The following is a 24307-nucleotide window of genomic DNA, read 5'->3' as shown; positions in this document are numbered from 1 at the left end:
CTGTTGGAAACTACGCTGCATTAGGCCTACTAATTGTGTATGGGTGAAACAGTGGCGCATCTGCGGTCCCTCCTTCCACTAGGCCTCCACTGACCTGTCTACTGCGGCCCGTGTACCCCTTGAACCAACCTAATAAAATATTTAAAAAATTAATTTGATTATAAAAAATAAGATCGTGTTGAGATCTCAAATGCAGACATTTTAACAATCAAAACAAACACACAACAAATATCTGGAACTGTACTACAAAGGTCCAACAGCTACAATTTCTTTCTCCTGCAAGAAGTTAACTGAAAGTTTTTTGGAGTTGTTAACACAGATATGGCATCCACCGAGTGTTGTCCTGTCGCGTCTCCTTTAAATTATTTCCAATAAGATGTTAAACTATTAATTTCATAAAATCAATAATTAAAAAAATAATTGAGTAAGTCAAAAGCACATTGCAAATAAACATTAATTACAAATCAAGAAGCATGGCGCGTCCGAGGGTGAGTAGATACCGAATAAGAATATAATCACCCTCGGACGCGCAATGCTTATTTACAACAGCCTTCCTTCCTAAGAATCAGCCCTTCCGTGGTGTAGAGAGAGGTTGTGTTACACTCCAAGGTGTTCCCCAGGTTGCCTTTCCTGAGCTTCGATCTTCCGGCTCTCGTTTAGTAGCTGTTGGAAACTACGCTGCATTAGGCCTACTAATTGTGTATGGGTGAAACAGTGGCGCATCTGCGGTCCCTCCTTCCACTAGGCCTCCACTGACCTGTCTACTGCGGCCCGTGTACCCCTTGAACCAACCTAATAAAATATTTAAAAAATTTATTTGATTATAAAAAATAAGATCGTGTTGAGATCTCAAATGCAGACATTTTAACAATCAAAACAAACACACAACAAATATCTGGAACTGTACTACAAAGGTCCAACAGCTACAATTTCTTTCTCCTGCAAGAAGTTAACTGAAAGTTTTTTGGAGTTGTTAACACAGATATGGCATCCACCGAGTGTTGTCCTGTCGCGTCTCCTTTAAATTATTTCCAATAAGATGTTAAACTATTAATTTAATAAAATCAATAATTAAAAAAATAATTGAGTAAGTCAAAAGCACATTGCAAATAAACATTAATTACAAATCAAGAAGCATGGCGCGTCCGAGGGTGAGTAGATACCGAATAAGAATATAATCACCCTCGGACGCGCAATGCTTATTTACAACAGCCTTCCTTTCTAAGAATCAGCCCTTTCGTGGTGTAGAGAGAGGTTGTGTTACACTCCAAGGTGTTCCCCGGGTTGCCTTTCATGAGCTTCGATCTTCCGGCTCTCGTTTAGTAGTTGGTGGAAACTACGCTGCATTAGGCCTACAAATTTGGTATGGGGTGTAGAGACAGGTTGTGTTACACTCCAAGGTTTTCACCAGGTTGCCTTTCCTGAGCTTCTATCTTCAGGCTCTCATTAAATTGTGGTTAAATGGAACAACTGCATTTGGCGTACTAGTTGGTTTGGGGCCTACTATCGGTGTCTGCCACTCCTTGCTGTTCTCCTGGTTTCCTGTCCTGAAATTCCATTTTCAGCCTCTCGTTAAGTAGTTGTTAATGTTAGACTGCATTTGGCCTACTAGTTGGGTTGGGGCCTACTATCGGTGTCTGCCACTCCTTGCTGTTCTCCTCCACTGAACAAAGCTGTGCCGCCTGTTTACTACGGTTGTCAATTTTGAACTGCATTTCGACTACTTACTGATTTGGCCCTACTCTCTGTGTCAGCCTCTCATTCCAGTTGTCCTCCACTGCAATGCCCCCTGGTTATTCCTGTGTTACCAATTTTGAACTGCATTTAGCCCACTTTCTTCTTTGGGCCTATATCTGTGTTTCCACTTCATCGTGCCCATTGCCCAGCCAGTGATAGATGAGTCTGCTGGTACATTGACCCATAACGCAACATTCCCCGTGCACGCTACACAACAACATTGTGACCCTGCTGAAAGTCAGGTTGCTCTTCCCGCATACCATACCACCTTACACGGGGACAAAGAGGAAGGTGCAGATGAAAGTGCAGGTTCCTTCATCAGGTGGGGGGAGGAATACTAGTTGGCGACGTCACTGGCACAGGGCCTCTCATAGTACGCAAAAGTGTTGCTGCCGGTGGGAGGCGCCCCCGCCGTGCAAACACACCGCTGTACTTTGAGGGGCCCTGTGCCAGTGCCAATGCCAACGAGTGGGCCCCCCCTGCTTGCTCAGGTTCACAGCACTTGCAAAGTTGAAATACTTACCTCTCCCTGCTCCACTGCCGCGACGTGGTCCAGATTTCCTGGGCCCACTAATTACTTGAACCAGCCCTACCCCCCACAACTTTAGCCAAATGACCCCCAATTTCAAATGCCTTCCAATTATTATAAGGTAAATTACGCTTGACAAGCTTCATTAAGAAGAATGGATGGTTTTGACATTAAAATGGGCACTCTAGGTGTTTTCCTGGCCCCCACTCACTGCCGACTATGCTGCCCCATTGACTTGCATTGGGTTTCGTGTTTCGGTCGATCCCGACTTTACGTCATAATCGGCCGATTTCACTCAACCCGACTTTGGACATAGTCGGGTTTCGCAAAACCCGGCTCGACTCTAAAAAGGTCAAGGTCGCTCAACTCTACCCACAAGATTCACCCCATCCCAGAATTCTGCCTGAGGACCACTCAATATGAGAAGAGTGGTACCGTAGCCAAGGTATTCCCAACAGGACCTCATCAATTCCCTCTGGAATGACGAGCAGAGAAATAATCTCCTGATGAGATGGCGACATGGACAGAGTAAAAGGGATGGTTTGGTGTGTTATCTGTGAGGGCAGTGTCGACCCATTCACCACTCGTACCGTTACAGGTTGAGCTAGCATAACCAGGGGTATTGCGTGACGTTGGGCGAAGGCAGAAGACATAAAATTGCCCTCCGCCCCAGAATCCACGCAGAGCTCTACCGAGTGGGAGAATGAGCCTATAGTAATTGTCCCCTTAAAGGACAATTTAGAGGCAAACGTCGCCGTGTCTAGTGTACCACCACCTACGACCACTAGACGCTGACGTTTGCTCGACCGCTGAGGACATCTGGTGGCTGGATGTCCTGACTGCTGGCAAACATGACAGACCCTGTGTGCACAAGCGGTCCGGGACTTAGATCCCGCTTGTGACACTTCCCTGGCCTCATGTGACTCAGGAACCAGGACCGGAGATTCCAGAGGTTTGGCGAAAGTAGGAGCCAGCCGAAACCTCTGCCTACACTGGGCTCGCTCTAACCTCCGCTCGTTAAAACGGAGGTCAATTCGAGTGGAGACTGTAATTAACTCCTCCAGTGTGGCAGGAATCTCCCTAGTGGCCAGAGCGTCCTTTACGTGGTCAGCCAAGCCCCTCCAAAATATGGGGATAAGAGCTTTATCCGACCATTCCAGCTCAGATGCTAAAGTGCGGAATTGGACGGCAAAATGACTGACCAAGGACTCACCCTGAGTTAATGCCAGCAGTTGGAGCGCAGTATCATGGGTGACTTGAGGTCCTAAAAAGACCTGTTTCAGAGAACTCAAAAACAGCGGAGCACTCTGCACCACATGATCGCCACGCTCCCACAGCGGCGTAGCCCATTCCAACGCCCTGTCCGACAATAGAGACACAATAAATCCCACCTTAGCCCGCTCTGTGGGGAAACGTGCAGCCAGGAGCTCGAGATGAATAGAGCACTGACTCACAAATCCCCTACAAAATTTGCTATCACCAGAAAATTTTTCTGGCAGCGGGAGGCGAGAAAATGTCGGAACAGGGGTGGCAATGGACAAAGTTGCTGCAGCTATGCTGGCAGCCTGTACAGCAACTGCGGTAACATCCACAGCTGAGGTTGCGCTCTCAAGAGCCGCCAACCTACCCTCCAGCTGCTGGATACACCGCAAGGATTGCTGTTTGTCCATCATCACTAGCCAGACCCTGGCGCTAGTGTAATGTTAGGACTGGCGGAACGCACCAAGAAAGATGATTTAGATGCGTTCGCAGTCCGGGGTCCACCGTGCAGGCAAAACCCGCTGCTAGTAAATGACAGACTATATGGCGGTACTTTAAAGTATACAAACGTGGGTTCAACCTCACCCAGCGTGAAGAAAGCGATCCTGTTAAGTCACAGGACCGCGGTACCGCACAGAGCGCGAGCAAGTAGTCAGCGAACTTAACCCCAAAAGGGATTGAAGTCCGATTAGACCCTTGCTGGCACAACACCGCAACTGGGTGTGTAGAGAACCTTATAGAAATATATGAGCACAAGAGTGCGTGCGATGCCGCACTAACGGACGCCACTAACCACCCAGGCTTGGGTATGGAAAGCACAAGGCAAGCGCACGGCGCCGTACTGGCAGGCACAGCTATAGGACGCTGTGATGTGTGTAACATACAGATGGATAGTCGGGCGCTAGAGAGCTACCATCATCCGCGAGCAGTCAACAACTCTAGGGAGGGATATTTAGGAGCTTTCATCCATCGACATACATCCATCTACACACACACTTAATAATTGTACACTAACGCATGGCCGTGCGGTCATGCGCAGTTTAAATAGTTGCAGGACAGGAAGTGGCCACAGAAACTTTGCCCATCCAAGACCTGCCAAGAGGACCAATGGAATGCGCTGCAGAGCCTGAGCACGTGACCCTCGATCTCCAACGGGAGATCTTGCCCTGGGCATGCTCAGTGTGCGCAAACAAGGACTTAGTCCCAGAGAAGTCCGCTCGCTGCTGACCAGCACTGACTTTAATGGCAGGAGCTGAAGAAGCAGCAGTAACTCTCTGTACATAGTGAGACCGAGCAAGACACTGGGACCGACGTCCCTGCTGAGCAGACTCCACTGCGGCTGGATAGGAATGGGAGACCGCAGCAGAGATGGCTCGAGATTCCCCCTGTGCAGAAGTGGGAAATCGAGACCTAACACCTAGTGTCTGTTTTTTTTATTTTGGTTTTTAAATTCTCCCTGAAAAAAATAAATAGTGGGAGATTAATATTGGCGTTTGTGCTTGAGTGCCAGTCGTGTGTGCCATCTCTCTCAAATTGTGGGCCACAGAAAGCCTAGTGTCTGTTTTTTTGTTTTTTTGTTTTAAAATTTTCCCTGAAAAAAATAAATAGTGGGAGATTAATATTGGCATTTGTGCTTGAGTGCCAGTCGTGTGTGCCATCTCTCTCAAATTCTGGGGCACAGAAAGCCTAGTGTCTTTTTATTTTGGTTTTTAAATTATCCCTGAAAAAAAATAAATAGTGGGAGATTAATATTGGCATTTGTGCTTGAGTGCCAGTCGTGTGTGCCATCTCTCTCAAATTGTGGGCCACAGAAAGCCTAGTGTCTGTTTTTTTGTTTTATGGTTTTTAAATTCTCCCTGAAAGAAATAAATAGTGGGAGATTAATATTGGCATTTGTGCTTGAGTGCCAGTCGTGTGTGCCATCTCTCTAAAATTGTGGGCCACAGAAAGCCTAGTGTCTGTTTTTTTTTATTTTGGTTTTTAAATTCTCCCTGAAAAAAATAAATAGTGGGAGATTAATATTGGCATTTGTGCTTGAGTGCCAGTCGTGTGTGCCATCTCTCTCAAATTGTGGGCCACAGAAAGCCTAGTGTCTGTTTTTTTGTTTTTTGTTTTTTAAATTCTCCCTGAAAAAAAATAAATAGTGGGAGATTAATATTGGCATTTGTGCTTCAGTGACAGTCGTGTGTGCCATCTCTCTCAAATTGTGGGCCACAGAAAGCCTAGTGTCTGTTTTTTTTTATTTTGTTTTTTAAATTCTCCCTGAAAAAAATAAATAGTGGGAGATTAATATTGGCATTTGTGCTTGAGTGCCAGTCGTGTGTGCCATCTCTCTCTCAAATTGTGGGCCACAGAAAGCCTATTGTCTTTTTTTTTATTTTGGTTTTTAAATTCTCCCTGAAAAAAAATAAATAGTGGGAGATTAATATTGGCAATTGTGCTTGAGTGCCAGTCGTGTGTGCCATCTCTCTAAAATTGTGGGCCACAGAAAGCCTAGTGTCTGTTTTTTTTTTTTTTTAATTCTCCCTGAAAAAAAATAAATAGTGGGAGATTAATATTGGCATTTGTGCTTCAGTGCCAGTCGTGTGTGCCATCTCTCTCAAATTGTGGGCCACAGAAAGCCTAGTGTCTGTTTTTTTTTATTTTGGTTTTTAAATTCTCCCTGAAAAAAAATAAATAGTGGGAGATTAATATTGGCATTTGTGCTTCAGTGCCAGTCCTGCGTGTGTGGCATCTGTCTCATTTTGTGCCACAGAAAACCGAGTGTGTAACATTGTGCCTGATTTTCCTTGCAGTCTCACCCACCTATAAAGGGATATCTAAATCCTACAGAAGTTTGAGTTCACCTTGTAAGTTGTTTTACAGTAACAAATACTGTACTTTGGTTACGTTTTGCAAACAATGAGGAAGTCTGGTGGAAGAGGTCGTGGCTGTGGGCGTTCATTGCCAGCTGGTAATGATGGTAGTGGTGGTGGAGCATCAGGTGGTCGTGGGAAAAACAATATAGCACCTAATTCTCGAGCTGTGGAGCCAGGTTCGTCGTCTGGCTACACAAGGCCTCGAACGCTCCCTTTTCTGGGAGTAGGAAAACCGCTTTTAAAGCCGGAGCAGCACGAGCAAGTTTTGGCTTTCCTTGCTGACTAAGCCTCTAGCTCTTTTGCCTCCTCTTCGGAAACAGGTAAATGTAAAAGCAGTACGTCGTTAGTGGATGTTCACGCTCAGGGACAAGTCGCTCCGTTGTCCTGTTCAGCAAAAACAACAACAGAGAAGGATGCGTCAGGCGACACAACAGGTTACTCAATGGAGCTCTTTACACATACCGTTCCTGGGTTAGAAAGTGAAACAGTTAACAGGCCATGCCCATTACAAGTTGAATCGGACATGGAGTGCACAGATGCACAGCCACAGCCAGATTACTATGCTGTTCCTTTGACTCAGACCACAACATTGCCCTCGCAGTGTACTGATCCAGAATCAGACCCTGATGAGACTATGGTGCCCCGTCACGAACACTATACCACCGGCTTACACGGTAACACAGACGAAGTTGCACATGAGATAGAAGAGGAGGTCATAGATGACCCAGTTGTTGACCCCAATTGGCAGCCATTGGGGGAACAGGGTGCAGGCGGCAGTAGTTCTGAAGCGGAGGAGGAGGGGCCGCAGCAGGCATCAACATCGCAACAGGCTCCATCTGCCGGGCCCGTATCTGGCCCAAAACGCGTGGCAAAGCCAAAACCAGTTAGAGGACAGCGTGGCCAACCGGTTAAAGAAGCTCAGTCTGCAATGCCTGAAAAGGTATCCGATGCTAGAAAGAGTGCAGTCTGGCACTTTTTTAAACAACATCCAATTGATCAGCTCAAAGTCATCTGTCAAAAATGTTCAACTACCTTAAGCAGAGGTCAGAATCTGAAAAGTCTAAATACAAGTTGCATGCATAGACATTTAACCACCATGCATTTGCAAGCCTGGACTAACTACCAAACGTCCCTTAAGGTTGTCGCACCCTCGGCCAATGAAGCTAGTCAGCAACGCTACATTCCTTCCGTCACTGTAAGGCCACCATTTTCCGCACCACCTGCAGTATCTGTGCAGGTTTTGTTGCCAGGCCGAAGCAGTCAGGGTCAGGGAATCACCAGTTTCGTAGTAGGAAACACTGCATCTAGGGCACCGGCAAGAATACCGTCTCCAACCGTCTCTCAGTCTGCTATGTCCACTGGCACCCCCGCTAGTTCCACGATCTCCAGCTCTCCAGTCCAGCTCACCCTACATGAGACTCTCGTTAGAAAAAGGAAGTACTTAGCCTCGCATCCGCGTACACAGGGTTTGAACGCCCACATAGCTAGACTAATCTCGTTAGAGATGATGCCCTACCGGTTAGTTGAAAGCGAAGCTTTCAAAGCCCTGATGGACTACACAGTACCACGCTACGAGCTACCCAGTCGACACTTCTTTTCGAGAAAAGCCATCCCAGCCCTCCACCAGCATGTTAAAGAGCGCATCGTCCATGCACTCAGGCAATATGTGAGTACAAAGGTGCACCTGACAACAGATGCATGGACCAGTAGGCATGGCCAGGGACGTTACGTGTCCATCACGGCACACTGGGTGAATGTGGTGGATGCAGGGTCCACAGGGGACAGCAATATTGGGACAGTTCTGCCTAGCCCACGGTCTAGGAAACAGTTGGCTGTAGCCGTTCGCTCCCCCTCCTCCTCCTCATCCTCCTGCAGAAGCGAGAGCTCGTCCACAGACCGCAGTCGCACAACCACTCAATCCGCAGCTGCCACTGTTGCACACCAGGTGTCCCATTATGGGGCAGCTACTGGCAAGCGTCAGCAGGCTGTATTGGCTATGAAGTGTTTGGGCGACAACAGACACACCGCGGAAGTTCTGTCCGAGTTCTTGCAGAAAGAAACGCAGTCGTGGCTGGGCACTGTAGATCTTGAGGCAGGCAAGGTAGTGAGTGATAACGGAAGGAATTTCATGGCTGCCATCGCCCTTTCCCAACTGAAACACATTCCTTGCCTGGTTCACACCTTAAACCTGGTGGTGCAGTGCTTCCTGAAAAGTTATCCGGGGTTATCCGACCTGCTCCTCAAAGTGCGCGGACTTTGCTCGCATATCCGCCGTTCGCCCGTACACTCCAGCCGTATGCAGACCTATCAGCGGTCTTTGAACCTTCCCCAGCATTGCCTAATCATCGACGTTGCAACAAGGTGGAACTCAACACTGCACATGCTTCAGATACTGTGCGAACAGAGGCGCGCTGTTATGTATTTGTGGGAGGATACATATACACGCGCAGGCAGTAGGATGGCAGACATGGAGTTGTCAGGTGTGCAGTGGTCGAAGGTACAAGACATGTGTCAAGTCCTTCAGTGTTTTGAGGAATGCACATGGCTGGTTAGTGCAGACAATGCCATAATAAGCATGAGCATCCCGCTAATGCGTCTGCTGATGCAAAGTTTGACGCACATAAAGGAGCAGGCGTCTGCAGCAGAGGAAGAGGAAAGCCTTGATGACAGGCAGCCATTGTCTGGTCAGGGCAGTGTACAGGACGAGGTAGAGGGTGAACAGGAGGAGGAGGATGAGGAGGATGATGGGGATGAGTATTATTTTAATGAGGAAGCTTCTCCGGGGCCACTGGAAATTGGTGGCGTGGCAAAGCCGGGTTCTGGTTTTTTGAGGGACACAAGTGACGTAGATTTGCCTGTAAGTGCCCCTCAACCCAGCACAACCGCAGATTTGACAACTGGAACTTTGGCCCACATGGCGGATTATACCTTACGTATCCTCAAAAGGGACCCACGCATTATTAAAATGATGACCGATGACGATTACTGGTTGGCCTGCCTCCTTGATCCTCGCTATAAAGGCAAATTGCAAAATATTATCCCACATGAGAACCTGGAACAAATATTAGCAACCAATCAACTCTTGTTGACCGTTTGATTCAGGCATTCCCAGCAAACAGCGCCGGTGATCATTCTCACACGAGCTGCAGGGGGCAGCAGACCAGAGGTGTTAGAGGTGCACAAATCAGAAGTGGCGTTGGACAGAGGGGTTTTCTGACCAGGTTGTGGAGTGATTTTGCTATGACCGCAGACAGGACAGGTACTGCAGCATCAATTCAAAGTGACAGGAGACAACATTTGTCCAGTATGGTTACTAACTATTTTTCATCCCTTATCGATGTTCTCCCTCAACCGTCATTGCCATTTGATTACTGGGCATCCAAATTAGACACCTGGCCAGAATTGGCAGAATATGCATTGCAGTAGCTTGCTTGCCCAGCAGCTAGTGTGCTATCAGAAAGAGTATTCAGTGCTGCTGGTTCAATATTAACCGAAAAAAGGACTCGTCTGGCTACCCAAAATGTTGATCTAACCTTCATTAAAATGAACCACTACTGGATTTCGAATTATTTTACCCCACCTTTCCCGGCTGACACCTAGCTTTCCAATGAAAAGGTCTTGCTTGTGGACTGCTTTGACTGAGTTTTCCAATCTCGTAATTTGCAGTAGCTGTTTGTCCAGCATACGACATGTTTACACCTCCCTAAATGGCCAAACTCCCCCCATGGTGCAGTGGTCTCGCCGCTTGGCGCAAGCACCGGTGAGAGTGCCGTGTGTCTGAAGAGGTGGGTGTGCACGCTTTTAGTCGATGGCACTGCCACTGGGTCCCTCATAGTACAATAAAGTGTCTCTGGCGGTGGTGGCGCGCAACCAACGCCAGACACACCGTTGTAACATGAGGGGCCCTGGGCCTGTACCGCCGGCCACAAGACAGTTTCCCCCCCCCAGCTCAAACAGTGCTCTACGATTTGCAAAATTATCTCTCACAGCTCCACCAATGTTTAGTCTATGCGCTGACATCCTTCAATGCCTGGCACTGACAATATCAATGTGTTGACATGTATGATGCTACTTAAAATAGTCAGGGGCAGTGTCCTATATTTACACCAGTAAATACTTTGCGCCAAATTACTAGGTCTGAAACTCAGCAGAGGAGCCCACCCCTGTACCTAAGTATGCCACCCTTTTGTTTTTTGGTTTTGTTGTATTGCGAGACATTAACATCTATTTATTTTTTTGGAGTACTAACTGTCAGACACTCATTACAATTGGCCTCCGCTGACAACACCAATGCTGCCTGTGTACCCCTGCAAGATAATTCCAAGTGCACAGAGCCTACTTTTGTTATGTTAGGCCTACTAAGCCTGTCTGCGGTCCCTTCTTCCAATAGTCCTCCACTGACCACACCACTGCTGCCCGTGTACCCCTGGAACCTATTTTAAAGTGCCTACAGCCTACTTTTGGTATGTTAGGCCTACAAAGCCTGTCTGCGGTCCCTCCTTCCAATATTCCTCCACTGACTACACCACTGCTGCCCGTGTACCCCTGGAACCTATTTTAAAGTGCCTACAGCCTACTTTTGTTATGTTAGACCTACTAAGCCTGTCTGCGGTCCCTCCTTCCAATAGTCCTCCACTGACCAGACCAATGCTGTCCGTGTACCCCTGTAACCTATTTTAAATTGCATAGAGCATCCTTTTTTTAATTGTAGGCATACTAAGTCTGTCTGCGGTCCATAATTGAAATTGTCCTCCACTGACCAGAGCAATGCTGCCTGTGTACCCCTGTAACCTTTTTTAAACTGCATTGAGCCAAATTTTTTGTTTAAGGCCTACTACCTGTGTCTGTCTGTGCCACTCAATACAGCTGTCCTCCTCTGAAAAAAGCTGAGTGTCAATAGTCTGGTTTTCAGCCTATAGGAATGTGAAAACTGCATTGGGGCTACTACTTCGATAGGGCCTACTAACGGTGTCTGACGCTCCAAGGTGTTCTCCAGGTTGCCTCTCCATAGCTTCGATCTTCTAACTCTCGTTAAGTAGTTGTTGAAACAACACTGCATTAGGCCTACAAGTTGGGTCTGGGTTGTAGAGACGGTGTCTGCCGCTCCAAGGTGTTCTCCAGGTTGCCTCTCCATAGCTTCGATCTTCTAGCTCTCTTTAAGTAGTTGTTGAAACAACACTGCATTAGGCCTACAAGTTGGGTCTGGGTTGCAGAGACGGTGTCTGCCGCTCCAAGGTGTTCTCCAGGTTGCCTTTCCTGAGCTTCTATCTTCAGGCTCTTGTTAAATAGTTGTTAAATGGAACAACTGCATTTGGTCTACTAGATGGGTTGGGGCCTACTAACAGTGTCTGCCGCTCCTTGCTGTTCTCCTGGTTTCCTGTCCTGAAATTCCATTTTCAGGCTCCCGTTAACTAGTTGTTAGTGTTAGACTGCATTTGGCCTACTAGTTGGGTTGGGGCCTGCTATCGGTGTCTGCCGCTCCTTGCTGTTCTCCTCCACTGAACAAACCTGTGCCGCCTGTTTACTACTGTTGCCAATTTTGAACTGCATTTAGACTACTTACTGATTTGGGCCTACTCTCTGTGTCAGCCTCTCATTACAGTTGTCCTCCACTGAAAAAAGCAATGCCCCCTGGTTAGTCCTGTTACCAATTTTGAACTGCATTTAGCCCACTTTATTCTTTGGGTCTATATCTGTGTTTCCTCCTCATCCTGCCCATTGCTCAGCCAGTGATAGATGAGTCTGCTGGTACATTGACCCATAACGCAACATTCCCCGTGCACGCTACACAGCAAGATTGTGACCCTGCTGAAAGTCAGGTTCCTCTTCTCGCATACCATACCACCTTACACGGGGACAAGGAGGAAGGTGCAGATGAAAGTGCAGGTTCCTTCATCAGGTGAGGGGAGGAATACTCGTTGGCGACGTCACTGGCACAGGGCCCTTCATAGTACGCAAAAGTGTCGCTGCCGGTGGGAGGCGCCCCCGCCGTGCAAACACACCGCCGTACTTTGAGGGGCCCTGTGCCAGTGCCAATGCCAACGAGTGGGCCCCCCTGCTTGCTCAGGATCACAGCACTTGCAAAGTTGAAATACTTACCTCTCCCTGCTCCACTGCCGTGACGTGGTCCAGATTTCCTGGGCCCACTAAATAATTGAACCAGCCCTACCCCCCACAACTTTAGCCAAATGACCCCCTATTTCCAATGCCTTACTATTATTATAAGGTAAATTAAGATTGACAAGCTTCAGTAACAAGAATGGATGTTTTTGCCATTTAAATGGGCACTGTACATGTTTTCCTGGCCTCCACTCACTGTCGACTATGCTCCCCCATTGACTTGCATTAGGTTTCGTGTTTCGGTCGATCCCCGCCTTTTCGCGATAATCGGCCGATTCCACTCGACTCGACTTTTGAGATAGTTGGGTTTCGCGAAACCCGACTCGACCCTAAAAAACTAAAAGTCGCTCAACCCTACTCACCACTCTTTTGCTGATCTCCTTTCAGGTTTCATTCCTGTGCTTACCCCATTAGTGTATTACTATAAGGCCGCCGTCACACTAGCGTATTGCATCCGATGCTAATGACACTCGGCTTCTGCTCGCAGCAGAGCAGGAGCCGAGTGTCATGCGTCTGTGCTCCGATTCTCTCGCACAGGGAGGATCGGAGCACAGCTGCGGAGGAGGCGGAGAAATTAATTTAATGTTATCCGAGTGGTGTGCGCTGTCTCACTCACACCCATAGGCTTATATGGGTGTGAGTGAGCCGAGAGTTTTCCTCGGTCCGAGACAATCGCAGCATGCTGCGATTGTCTCGGACCGAGGAAAACGGCCGACAAAAAGTCGGCTGCTGGGAGCGGCCCCATATGTTAACATTGGTCCGAGTGCAATGCGATTTTTTATCGCATTGCACTCGGCCGTTTTAAACGCCAGTGTGACGCTGGCCTAAGGCCTCTTTTCCACTTGCAAGGAAAACGGACGAGTGCAATCCGATAAAAAATCGGATTGCACTCGGACCAATGTTATTCAATAGGTGACATTCCATTTGCGATTTTTTTCTCAGCCGAGATTGGAACGAGAAAAAAATCACAGCATGCTGCATATTGCTGCAATTCTCGGACGAGACTCGCCAATGCAAGTCAATGGGTGCGAGAAAAAAAAAACGCACAGCACTCGCACCATGCGAGTGCTGTCCGATTTTAACGCACCGGTGTCCTTTGAAAAGCCGGCAATTCAGCGCGGTGTATTCTATGTGTATATATCTACTCTAATCTAACCTGTTAGTGTGATTTTACTGTACACTGCGCTGAATTCCTGGCTTTTCAAAGGACAGTGGTGCATTAAAATCGGACAGCAATACGGATGTCATACGGATGTTGCGATAAAAAAAAAAAAAAAAAAAAAATCGCATGACACTCGCATGACAATTGCATATGTTACATCTGTTTTCTCGGTTCGTAAATCGTACTGTTTTTTTTCTCACAAGTGGAAAAGAGGCCTAAGGGCTCATTTCCACTTGCAAGACATACGTCCGTGTCTCGCAGGTTAAAACCAAGCTCTGGCGTCGGCACTTGGGAGCGGAGCGTGCGGCCACATAGCAACACATGGAGCTGCACGCTCCGCTCTGGAGTGCTGGCGCCAGAGGAGGGTTTTAGCCCGTGAGACACGGACGTATGTACATGGTTCTACATCTAAGGACACCAAAAGCAACTGCCTATCAGAAGCATGGTGGTAGCATTTGGGCATCTTGGATTTAAGGAGAGCGATGCCAGTAAAATGACTTAGTTTGCTCAGTAATTCTCTTATTTGATTGACCTATGATATTTCATGTAGGCATAATGCATATTGTGATATTTTTCTGAACTGAATTTGGCCGGGCGTTCATCCTCTGCTATTAGAAGATTGCTCTGTCATGTTTGATTTTAACCCCTTCCCGTCCTTTGACGCCTCGTAGGCGTCATGAAAGTCGGTGCCAATCTGACCCATGATGCCTATGTGGCATCATGGAAAGATCGCGTCCCTGCAGATCGGGTGAAAGGGTTAACTCCCATTTCACCCGATCTGCAGGGACAGGGGGAGTGGTAGTTTAGCCCAGGGGGGGTGGCTTCACCCCCCCGTGGCTACGATCGCTCTGATTGGCTGTTGAAAGTGAAACTGGCAATCAGAGCGATTTGTAATATTTCCGCAGCATTTTTGCTGCGGATCCGCAGCATTTTCCGCAGCGTGTGCACATACCTTTAGAATTAGTCTATGTGCACACGGTGCGGATTTGGCTGCGGATCCGCAGCGGATTGGCCGCTGCGGATTCGCAGCAGTGTTCCATCAGGTTTACAGTACCATGTAAACCTATGGAAAACCAAATCCGCTGTGCCCATGGTGCGGAAAATACCGCGCGGAAACGCTGCGTTGTATTTTCCGCAGCATGTCAATTCTTTGTGCGGATTCCGCAGCGTTTTACACCTGTTCCTCAATAGGAATCAACAGGTGAAATCTGCACAAAAAACACTGGAAATCCGCGGTAAATCTACAGGTAAAACGCAGTGCCTTTTACCCGTGGATTTTTCAAAAATGATGCTGAAAAATCTCACACGAATCTGCAACGTGGGCACATAGCCTTAGGGTTGGAATTAGGGTTGTGGTTAGGGTTATGATTAGGGTTATGGCTACAGTTGGGATTAGGGTTAGGGGTGTGTTGGGGTTAGTGTTGGAGGTAGAATTGAGGGGTTTCCACTGTTTAGGCACATCAGGGGTCTCCAAACGCAACATGGCGCCACCATTGATTCCAGCCAATCTTGTATTCAAAAAGTCAAATGGTGCTCCCTCATTTCCGAGCCCCGACGTGAGCCCAAACAGTGGTTTACCCCCATATATGGGGTACCAGCATACTCAGGACAAACTGCGCAACAATTCCTGGGGTCCAATTTCTCCTGTTACCCTTGTGAAAATAAAAAAATGCTTGCTAAAACATCATTTTTGAGGAAAGAAAAATGATTTTTTATTTTCACGGCTCTGCGTTGTAAACGTCTGTGAAGCACTTGGGGGTTGAAAGTGCTCACCACATATCTAGATAAGTTCCTTGGGGGGTCTAGTTTCCAAAATGGGGTCACTTGTGGGGGGTTTCTACTGTTTAGGCACACCAGGGGCTCTGCAAACGCAACGTGACGCCCGCAGACCATTCCATCAAAGTCTGCATTTCAAAAGTCACTACTTCCCTTCTGAGCCCCGACGTGTGCCCAAACAGTGGTTTACCCCCACACATGGGGTATCAGCGTACTCAGGAGAAACTGGACAACAACATTTGGGGTCCAATTTCTCCTGTAACCCTTGGGAAAATAAAAAATTCTGGGCTAAATAATTATTTTTGAGGAAAGAAAACGTATTTATTATTTTCACGGCTCTGAATTATAAACCTCTGTGAAGCACTTGGGTGTTCAAAGTGCTCACCACACATCTAGATAAGTTCCTTTCGGGGTTTAGTTTCCAAAATGGGGTCACTTGTGGGGGGTTTCTACTGTTTAGCCACATCAGGGGCTCTGCAAACGCAACGTGACGCCCGCAGAGCATTCCATCAAAGTCTGCATTCCAAAACGTCACTACTTCACTTCCGAGCCCCGGCATGTGCCCAAACAGTAGTATACCCCCACATATGGGGTATCACCGTACTCAGGAGAAACTGGACAACAAATATTGGGGTCAAATTTCTCCTGTTACCCTTGGGAAAATAAAAAATTGCAGGCTAAAGATCATTTTTGAGAAAATAACTTTTATTTTTTATTTTCATGGCTCTGCGTTATAAACTTCTGTGAAGCACTTGGGGGTTCAAAGTCCTCAACACACATCTAGATTAGTTCCTTTGGGGGTCTAGCTTCCAAAATGGTGTCATTTGTGGGAGATCTCCAATGTTTAGGAACACAGGGGCTCTTCAAACGTGACATGGTGTCCGCTAATGATTGGAGCTAATTTTCCATTTAAAAGCCAAATGGCGTGCCTTCCCTTCCGAGCCCTGCCGTGCGCCCAAACAGTGGTTTACAACCACATATGGGGTATCAGCATACTCAGGACAAACTGGACAACAACACTTGGGGTCCAATTTCTCCTATTACCCTTGGCAAAATAGGAAATTCCAGGCTAAAAAATCATTTTTGAGGAAAGAAAAATTATTTTTTATTTTCATGGCTCTGCGTTATAAACTTCCGTGAAGCACCTGGGGGTTTAAAGTGCTCAATATGCATCTAGATAAATTTCTTGAGGGGGACTAGTTTCCAAAATGGGGTCACTTGTGGGGGAGCTCCAATGTTTAGGCACACAGGGGCTCTCCAAACGCGACATGGTGTCAGCTAACAATTGGAACTAATTTTCCATTCAAAAAGTCAAATGGCGCACCTTCCCTTCCGAGCCTTACCATGTACCCAAACAGTGGTTTACCCCCACATGTGAGGTATCAGTGTACTCAGGAGAAATTGCCCAACAAGTTTTAGGATCCATTTTATCCTATTGCCCATGTGAAAATTAAAAAATTGAGACGAAAAAATTTTTGTGAAAAAAAGTACTTTTTCATTTTTACAGATCAATTTGTGAAGTACCTGAGGGTTTAAAGTGCTCACTAGGTGTTAGGTCTCGAGTTCCCACTTCTGCACAGGGGGAATCTCGAGCCGTCTCTGCTGCGGTCTCCCATTCCTATCCAGCCGCAGTGGAGTCTGCTCAGCAGGGACGTCGGTCCCAGCGTCTTGCTCGGTCTCACTCTGTACAGAGTGTTACTGCTGCTTCTTCAGCTCCTGCCATTAAAGTCAGTGCTGGTCAGCGGCGAGCGGACTTCTCTGGGACTAAGTCCTTGTTTGCGCACACTGAGCATGCCCAGGGCAAGATCTCCCGTTGGAGATCGAGGGTCATGTGCTCAGGCTCTGCAGCGCATTCCATTGGTCCTCTTGGCAGGTCTTGGAAGGGCAAAGTTTCTGTGGCCACTTCCTGTGCTGCAACTATATAAACTGCGCATGACCGCACGGCCATGCGCTAGTGTACAATTATTATGTGTGTGTGTAGATGGATGTATGTCGATGGATGAAAGCTCCTAAATATCCCTCCCTAGAGTTGTTGACTGCTCGCGGATGATGGTAGCTCTCTAGTGCCCGACTGTCCATCTGTATGTTACACACATCACAGCGTCCTGTAGCTGTGCCTGCCAGTACGGCGCCGTGCGCTTGCCTTGCGCTTTCCATACCCAAGCCTGGGTGGTTAGTGGCGTCTGTGAGTGCGGCATTGCACGCACTCTTGTGCTCATATATTTCTGATAAGGTTCTATACACACCCAGTTGCGGTGTTGTGCCAGCAAGGGTCTAATCGGACTTCAATCCCTTTTGGGGTTAAGTTAGCTGACTACTTGCTCGCGCTCTATGTGCGGTACTGCGGTCCTGTGACGTAACAGGATCGCTTTCTTCACGCTGGGTGAGGTTTAACCCACGTGTGTATACTTTAAAGTACCGCTATATAGTCTGTCATTTACTAGCAGCGGGTTTCGCCTGCACGGTGGACCCCGGACTGCGAACGCATCTATATCATCTTTCCTGGTGCGTTCCGCCAGTCCTAACATTACACTAGCGCCAGGGTCTGGCTAGTGATGACGGACAAACAGCAATCCTTGCGGTATATCCAGCAGCTGGAGGGTAGGTCGGCGGCTCTCGAGAGCGCAACCTCAGCTGTGGATGTTACCGCAGTTGCTGTACAGGCTGCCAGCGTGGCTGCAGCAACTTTGTCTATTGCCACCCCTGTTCCGACATTTTCTCGCCTCCCGCTGCCAGAAAAATTTTCTGGTGATAGCAAATTTTGTAGGGGATTTGTGAGTCAGTGCTCTATTCATCTCGAGCTCCTGGCTGCACGTTTCCCCACAGAGCGGGCTAAGGTGGGATTTATTGTGTCTCTATTGTCAGACAGGGCGTTGGAATGGGCTACGCCGCTGTGGGAGCGTGGCGATCATGTGGTGCAGAGTGCTCCGCTGTTTTTGAGCACTTTGAAACAGGTCTTTTTAGGACCTCAAGTCACCCATGACACTGCGCTCCAACTGCTGGCATTAACTCAGGGTGAGTCCTTGGTCAGTCATTTTGCCGTCCAATTCCGCACTTTAGCATCTGAGCTGGAATGGTCGGATAAAGCTCTTATCCCCATATTTTGGAGGGGCTTGGCTGACCACGTAAAGGACGCTCTGGCCACTAGGGAGATTCCTGCCACACTGGAGGAGTTAATTACAGTCTCCACTCGAATTGACCTCCGTTTTAACGAGCGGAGGTTAGAGCGAGCCCAGTGTAGGCAGAGGTTTCGGCTGGCTCCTACTTTCGCCAAACCTCTGGAATCTCCGGTCCTGGTTCCTGAGTCACATGAGGCCAGGGAAGTGTCACAAGCGGGATCTAAGTCCCGGACCGCTTGTGCACTCAGGGTCTGTCATGTTTGCCAGCAGTCTGGACATCTAGCCACCAGATGTCCTCAGTGGTCGAGGAAACGTCAGCGTCTAGTGGTCGTAGGTGGAGGTACACTAGACACGGCGACGTTTGCCTCTAAATTGTCCTTTAAGGGGACAATTACTATAGGCTCATTATCCCACTCGGTAGAGCTCTGCGTGGATTCTGGGGCGGAGGGCAATTTTATGTCTTCTGCCTTCGCCCAACGCCACGCAATACCTCTGGTTATGCTAGCTCAACCTGTAACGGTACGAGTGGTGAATGGGTCGACTCTGCCCTCACAGATAACACACCAGACCATCCCTTTTACTCTGTCCATGTCGCCATCTCATCAGGAGATTATTTCTCTGCTCGTCATTCCAGAGGGAATTGATGAGGTCCTGTTGGGAATACCTTGGCTACGGTACCACTCTCCTCATATTGAGTGGTCCTCAGGCAGAATTCTGGGATGGGGTGAATCTTGTGGGGGTAGGTGTCAGAGGGAGTGCATTCAGGTTGCTACAACAGAGGTACCCGCAGATCTATCCTCTCTCCCCAAGCAGTATTGGTCTTATGCAGACGTGTTCTCCAAAAAGGCAGCGGAGACCCTTCCACCCCATCGCCCCTATGACTGTCCTATTGACCTCATGCCTGGTGCTGAGCCTCCTCGGGGACGAGTCTATCCGCTATCTCTCCCGGAGACGGAGGCAATGTCACAGTACATCCAGGAAAATCTGGCAAGAGGGTTCATCAGGAAGTCAGTGTCACCTGCTGGGGCAGGGTTCTTCTTCGTGCAGAAGAAAAGTGGGGAATTGCGTCCATGCATAGACTACAGGGGTCTTAACGCCATCACCGTTAAGAATAAGTACCCTTTGCCTTTGATATCTGAGCTATTCGATAGGCTTCGGGGAGCAAGGGTATTTACCAAATTAGATCTGCGGGGTGCTTACAACCTGATTCGCATCCGTGAGGGGGACGAATGGAAGACGGCTTTTAACACCAGGGATGGGCACTATGAATATCTGGTGATGCCCTTCGGGCTCTGTAATGCCCCAGCCGTTTTCCAAGACTTTGTGAACGATATCTTCCGGGATATGCTTTCCACCTCGGTCGTAGTCTATCTGGATGATATTCTCATCTACTCTCCAGATATTGACTCCCACCGGAGAGATGTTTGCAAAGTCTTCGACCTCCTACGGGCTAACTCCCTCTATGCCAAGTTGGAGAAGTGTATGTTTGAGCAGGAGTCCTTACCTTTCCTAGGCTACATCATCTCAGCCCAGGGATTGGCTATGGATCCTGCCAAACTACAGGCTGTGATGGACTGGCAGGAACCCCATTCTCTTAAAGCGGTGCAGCGCTTTATGGGGTTCATCAATTATTATCGCCAGTTCATCCCGCACTTCTCAACTTTGGTCGCTCCCTTGGTTGCCCTCACCAAGAAGGGGGCGAATCCCAAATTGTGGTCTGAGGAGGTCTCCAAGGCCTTTATCTCTATAAAGTCACACTTCGCTAGCGCTCCCATTCTACACCGCCCCGATGTTGATAAGCCATTTATCATGGAGGTGGATGCCTCTTCTGTTGGTGCTGGAGCAGTCCTCTTCCAAAAGGATGCTCAAGGTCGGAAGCATCCTTGCTTCTTTTTCTCCAAGACCTTCGCACCAGCAGAGAGGAATTATTCCATTGGGGACAGCGAGTTGCTAGCCATGAAGTTGGCTTTCTCGGAGTGGAGACATCTCTTGGAGGGAGCACGTTTTCCCTTCCAAGTCTTCACAGACCATAAAAATTTGGTGTACCTGCAGACAGCTCAGCGGTTGAATTCTCGCCAGGCCAGATGGTCCTTGTTCTTTTCCCGGTTTCATTTCACCCTCCATTTCCTTTCTGGGGAGAAGAACATTCGGGCCGACGCTCTCTCTCGCTCCGTTGTGTCATCTGCGGAGGAGGAGGAGGAGCCTCGGCTTATTGTCCCCACCGAGAGCTTGAGAACTGTGGCCCCGGTTTCGCTGGAGTCTGTGCCCCCGGGCAAGACTTTTGTTCCATCCAGTCTGCGACCGGAGGTTCTCTCTTGGGCGCACTCGTCCAGAGTGGGTGGACATTTTGGTGCCAAAAGGACATCTGAGTTACTGGCGAGGACATACTGGTGGCCGCATATGGCTCGTGATGTCGCGGAGTATGTTCGGGCGTGTGTCTCTTGCGCCAGGAACAAGACTCCTCGGCAACGGCCAGCTGGTTTGCTTTATCCTCTGCCCATGGCGGACAGGCCCTGGGAGATGGTCGGGATGGACTTTGTGGTGGGCTTGCCCAAGTCTCGTAACTGCACCATTATCTGGGTGATCACCGACCATTTTTCCAAAATGGTGCATTTGGTGCCTCTTCCACGGCTACCATCTGCACGGGCGTTGGCTGTCTTGTTTATCAAGCATATCTTTCGCTTACACGGTATGCCAGACAAAATTGTAAGTGACCGGGGTCCCCAGTTTGCGTCTCGATTCTGGAGGGAGCTTTGTCGTCTACTCAGTATTGAGTTAAATCTCTCTTCGGCATATCATCCCGAGACGAATGGGTTGGTAGAAAGGGCCAACCAGACCTTGGTCACATATCTGCGACATTTTGTTTCTGCCAGGCAGGATGACTGGGCATCCTTGCTACCGTGGGCAGAGTTTGCTCTTAACAATGCCGTAGCCGACTCCACCGGTCAGACTCCATTCCTCTTAAATTACGGCCAGCATCCGCGTGTTCCTGTGCCCATGCCTGTGTCTTCCGCTGATCCCAGGGTAGCAGACTGGGCTGTGGAGGCACGGGACATTTGGGATCGCACGCAGGATGCCATTCGGGCCTCCAAGGAGAGAATGAGGTCCTCCGCCGATGTTCATCGGTGCCCCGCTCCGACCTTTGCCCCTGGCGACTTGGTGTGGCTCTCCGCCCGTAACATCAGGCTGCGAGTTGAGTCCACTAAGTTTGCTCCTCGCTACTTGGGTCCCTTCAAGGTTTTCAAACAGGTTAATCCTGTGGTCTACCGCCTGGCTCTTCCTCCACGCTTGGGTATCACCGACACCTTTCATGTGTCCCTCTTGAAACCCGTATACATGTCCCGGTTTTCCGAGTCATCTGCCGGGACATCGGGTTCGTCTACGGACGATTACGAGGTGAACGCTATTTTGGGGTGCAAGGTGGTAAGCGGCAAAAAGTTCTATCTGGTGGATTGGAAGGGTTATGGTCCAGAGGACAGGTCTTGGGAGCCTGCTGAAAACATTTGGGCCCCACAGCACATTGCTGCCTTCGAGCGTAGCGAGGCCCAAGGAGGGGGGGTAATGTTAGGTCTCGAGTTCCCACTTCTGCACAGGGGGAATCTCGAGCCGTCTCCGCTGCGGTCTCCCATTCCTATCCAGCCGCAGTGGAGTCTGCTCAGCAGGGACGTCGGTCCCAGCGTCTTGCTCGGTCTCACTCTGTACAGAGAGTTACTGCTGCTTCTTCAGCTCCTGCCATTAAAGTCAGTGCTGGTCAGCGGCGAGCGGACTTCTCTGGGACTAAGTCCTTGTTTGCGCACATTGAGCATGCCCAGGGCAAGATCTCCCGTTGGAGATCAAGGGTCATGTGCTCAGGCTCTGCAGCGCATTCCATTGGTCCTCTTGGCAGGTCTTGGAAGGGCAAAGTTTCTGTGGCCACTTCCTGTCCTGCAACTATATAAACTGTGCATGACCGCACGGCCATGCGCTAGTGTACAATTATTATGTGTGTGTGTAGATGAATGTATGTCGATGGATGAAAGCTCCTAAATATCTCTCCCTAGAGTTGTTGACTGCTCGCGGATGATGGTAGCTCTCTAGCGCCCGACTATCCATCTGTATGTTACACACATCACAGCGTCCTGTAGCTGTGCCTGCCAGTACGGCGCCGTGCGCTTGCCTTGCGCTTTCCATACCCAAGCCTGGGTGGTTAGTGGCGTCCGTGAGTGCGGCACCGCACGCACTCTTGTGCTCATATATTTCTGATAAGGTTCTCTACACACCCAGTTGCGGTGTTGTGCCAGCAAGGGTCTAATCGGACTTCAATCCCTTTTGGGGTTAAGTTCGCTGACTACTTGCTCGCGCTCTATGTGCGGTACTGTGGTCCTGTGACGTAACAGGATCGCTTTCTTCACACTGGGTGAGGTTTAACCCACGTGTGTATACTTTAAAGTACCGCCATATAGTCTGTCATTTACTAGCAGCGGGTTTCGCCTGCACGGTGGACCCCGGACTGCGAACGCATCTATATCATCTTTCCTGGTGCGTTCCGCCAGTCCTAACCCTAGGCACCTAGATAAGTTCCTTGGGGGGTCTAGTTTCCAAAATGGGGTCACTTGTGGGGGAGCTCCAATGTTTAGGCACACAGGGGCTCTCCAAACGCGACATGGTGTCCGCTAACGATGGAGATAATTTTTCATTCAAAAAGTCAAATGGCGCTCCTTCCCTTCCGAGCCTTACCATGTACCTAAAGAGTGGTTTACCCCCACATGTGAGGTATCGGTGTACTCAGGAGAAATTGCCCAACAAATTTTAGGATCCATTTTATCCTGTTGCCCATGTGAAAATGAAAAAATTGAGGCTAAAAGAATTTTTTTGTGAAAAAAAGTACTTTTTCATTTTTACGGATCAATTTGTGAAGCAACTGGGGGTTCAAAGTTTTCACTATGCATCTAGATAAGTTCCTTGGGGCGTCTAGTTTCCAAAATGGGGTCACTTGTGGGGGAGCTCCAATTTTTAGGCACACGGGGGCTCTCCAAACGTGACATGGTGTCCGCTAAAGAGTGGAGCCAATTTTTCATTCAAAAACACAAATGGCGCTCCTTCCCTTCCAAGCCCTGCCGTGGGCCCAAACAGTGGTTTACCCCCACGTATGAGGTATCAGCGTACTCAGGACAAATTGGACAGCAACTTTCGTGGTTCAGTTTCTCCTTTTACCATTGGGAAAATAAAAAAATTGTTGCTAAAAGATAATTTTTGTGACTAAAAAGTTAAATGTTCATTTTTTCCTTCCATGTTGCTTCTGCTGCCGTGAAGCACCTGAAGGGTTAATAAACTTCTTGAATGTGGTTTTGAGCACTTTGAGGGGTGCATTTTTTAGAATGGTGTCATTTTTGGGTATTTTCAGCCATATAGACCCCTCAAACTGACTTCAAATGTGAGCTGGTCCCTAAAAAAAAATGGTTTTGTAAATTTCGTTGTAAAAATGAGAAATCGCTTGTCAAATTTTAACCCTTATAACTTCCTAGCAAAAAAAAAAATTGTTTCCAACATTGTGCTGATGTAAAATATACATGTGGGAAATGTTATTTATTAACTATTTTGTGTCACATAACTCTCTGGTTTAACAGAATAAAAATTCAAAATGTGAAAATTGCGAAATTTTCAAAATTTTCGCCAAATTTCCGTTTTTATCACAAATAAACGCTGAATTTATTGACCTAAATTTACCACTAACATGAAGCCCAATATGTCAAGAAAAAACAGTCTC

This window comes from Ranitomeya imitator, chromosome 7 (assembly GCF_032444005.1).
Source record: "Ranitomeya imitator isolate aRanImi1 chromosome 7, aRanImi1.pri, whole genome shotgun sequence".
In the NCBI taxonomy this organism is placed as follows: domain Eukaryota; kingdom Metazoa; phylum Chordata; class Amphibia; order Anura; family Dendrobatidae; genus Ranitomeya; species Ranitomeya imitator.
Note: the sequence above shows the minus strand (reverse complement) of the source record.